Source organism: Triticum urartu, chromosome 6A (genome assembly GCF_056163025.1).
Source record: "Triticum urartu cultivar PI428250 chromosome 6A, HENAU_Tu73, whole genome shotgun sequence".
Classification (NCBI taxonomy): Eukaryota; Viridiplantae; Streptophyta; class Magnoliopsida; order Poales; family Poaceae; genus Triticum; species Triticum urartu.
Window position 1 is genome coordinate 153,886,148 of NC_141878.1, and position 3,261 is coordinate 153,889,408.

Below are 3,261 nucleotides of genomic sequence, written 5' to 3' on the forward strand. Positions count from 1 at the left end.
TTTGATGGCGAGTGCTGTCGATGCGGCCGAATACTTCCGAGATCAAACAGATCGTGAAGTGTACAAGCTATTCTGGTCGCAGTTTAACGTTCCAGAGCGCCCGCTTCCACTAACTGATCAGCTTTCCAAATGGGACGAACTCAATAGATTGTCCGTACTTGCCATGAGGTCCGTCGTAGATCATCTGTGGCCGGAAAAGCCGAAGCCGGACAGCTATTTCAGCTTAGTGCAGCAGTTCCTTGGTGCGGTGCCGCGCATCAATGCGATGAAGAGGTCGGCGTGCATAGAAGGCTCGCGGATGACCCTTGCCCGTGTCAAAGCATACTGGGCGGAGATGGATGCTACCACTGTTGCGGCGCAGGATTCGGCCATAGATCGAGTGGCTGCTGAGCACTATTTTGAAGAAGTTCTTGAGGGTGCTCGTTTGATAGAGCCCAATGCTCGAAGAATATTATGTTTAAGTGACATGTATTCCCATTGTAAAAACAATGTTTTTATTAAATTTATCAAGGCTATATTTATACTTTTGCCCGAAAGTAAGATGATGCCTTCTGTGCGGCCGTTTATGTATACATGTGTATAACCTGAAAGATTGCAGTCGTCGGCTTCAGCCCCCACGCATATAATGCTGGGGTGTTCGCAGAAGACGCGTATTCACACTTAATCCAACGTCTTGGTCCTAGTAAGGAGGTGATGGCGCAGCGAACTAGGCAACTAGACTACAATGCTTTAACACTTTCACTTAGCCATAGGAGTTTGACAGTGGGGCTACTATATAGCCCCCTGGTGGCTCCGCACTCATCCGAATTCGGGGTGCGTACATGCCTGGCCGGGAAACGACCCTTCGTTAAGGCGGAGGAATTCTAACATTCCGATAGGTCATCGAGTGGTTGACTAGTCTCACGCTATATCATGACAATCAGTTTTCGGCTTTCTCTACTGAGGTGCTCATCCGGATGAACCAGGGCACAATCGCAGTAGTTCTGCTGGTGCCGCCTTAGCCGATAGAGCGGAACGTAAGGCAGCAAAACACAGGAGCCGGGCAAACCCAACATTTGACCAAAGACATGATTCAGAGCTGATGCATATAAGGCCAAACTCGCGACGCCGAACACTCCCTAAGGTATTCGGTCTTTATGGTGTAAACCGGGGCTAAACAGTGCCCTTTGTACGAAGCCCCTGGTGTCCAGGTACGTGCATTATTCTGACGTGGCCACATGCCAAGACGTCAGCATCCTTCTCAATAGTACTGAGAATCCGAGGGATGTGTATCAACAAGAGACAGTAAGAAAGGTTTACACAGGGTCTTAATCTAAAAAGAATCCTTGGAACGGGTCCCTGCTGGACGTCTGCGCCTGTGTCTCCGTTGTGCCGTATCCTGGACGGGTGTAGCATGATGGTCATATGTAAAAGAGAGGAACTTAGGTGAAAAGTTGTCGTGCAAAAAACTAGGTTTAAAGAAACCATGTACAATTCAAGATGAGTAAAAATTGCCACTTGTCTGCGCGCGTTGAGCCCCTTGTATTTGTAATAGGGGTGTGGCCGTCAAACCTGTATGAATTACATATAGCTACGTCGGACTCGTCTAACCGTGTCCGTAGTCTTGACGACCTATCGAATGCTTTAGTTGGTGAGGCGGTGTTAGTGTGCGGCTGCCAAGGCAGCCGCACTCTCTTCGGCGCACAGGGGTCGCTCAATATTTCCATTTACCGTAATGATGCCACGTGGACCGGGCATCTTAAGCATGAGGGAAGCGTAGTATTGCATTAAATCAAGCGAAAGCTTTGCGTCCAAGTAGTGCTTGATAGCCACTTTGGAACAGAGCAATGTGGAAGGTTAAATTTTCACTACGGAAGTTATCGGGGAAGCCGAATATAACCTCTAGTAGCAGGGAGCCCGTGCAATGAGCCCCTGGGCCTGGCATTACTCCTTGAAAGGTAGTATTGCTGTGGCAAATTTTCATTGGGTCTATCCCCATTTTGCGGACTGTGTCATGATATATCAGGTTTAGACTGCTGCCACCGTCCATCAGGACTCGTGTGAAGAGGTATCCATCAATTATTGGGTCTAATACCAAGGCAGCCCATCCTGCACGCCGGATACTTGATGAGTAATCCCGATGGTAGAAAGTGATCGGTTGAGACGACCAGTGGCAGGACTCCGCGGTGATAGGCCCTTGGGCATATTTCTCTGGGAGTGTCGCTTTGTTTCTCCCCTTGATCACGTGTAACACGTTTACTGTTTTGACTTCTGGTGGAAATTTCTTTTGTTCCCCAGTGTCTTGCTTGAGAGGCTCGTCCTCGTCTTCGCTTGGTGTATCCTCCCCCTTGTGTACGGCGTTGAGCTTGCCGGACTGCTTGAAGACCCAACATTCTCTGTGGTATGATTTGCAGGTTTATCGGGGGTGCTATGAATCTGACATATTTGGTCTAGAATTTTGTTTAGGTTGGACAGTTCATCTCTGGCGCCTTTAGAGAGCGGCTTTTGCTGACCTGGCCGAGAGCTTCTGAATCCGGCGTTTACCGCCGTGCTCTTCGGGCTGTCTTCTTTATTCCGGCGCTTATTATTTTTACTGCGTCGTGATTTCCCGTTTCCATCTCTAACTTCGGATGTACTTGGGTCGCTGGTGCTGCATCGGGCTAGCCAGCTGTCCTCGCCCGCGCAAAAGCGGGTCATGAGGCTTGTTAATGCTGCCATTGTTCTCGGCTTTTCTTGGCCGAGGTGTCTGGCAAGCCATTCGTCTCGGACGCTGTGTTTAAAAGCTGCCAAGGCTTCGGCGTCCGGGCAGCCGACTATTTGGTTCTTTTTAGTAAGAAACCTGTTCCAAAGCTTTCGGGCTGACTCTCCAGGCTGTTGAGTTATATGACTTAAATCGTCCGCATCCGGAGGTCGGACATAAGTCCCTTGAAATTTTTCCCGAAAAGCGTCTTCGAGGTCTTCCCAGTTTCCAATGGAGCTTTCGGGGAGGCTTTTAAGCCAGTGCCGAGCTGACCCTTTGAGTTTGAGGGGTAAATACTTAATGGCGTGGAGATCATCTCCTCGAGCCATATGGATATGGAGGATATAGTCCTCAATCCAGACCCCAGGGTCTGTTGTTCCGTCGTATGCCTCTATGTTTACGGGTTTGAATCCCTCTAGAAATTCATGGTCCAGCACCTCGTCGGTGAAACATAGGGGGTGTGTGGCACCCCTGTATCTGGGTGTACCGTGTTGTTCGGATTTTTGTTGTGTTGCATCGTATGCTGGAGCGCGCTTGCGTGG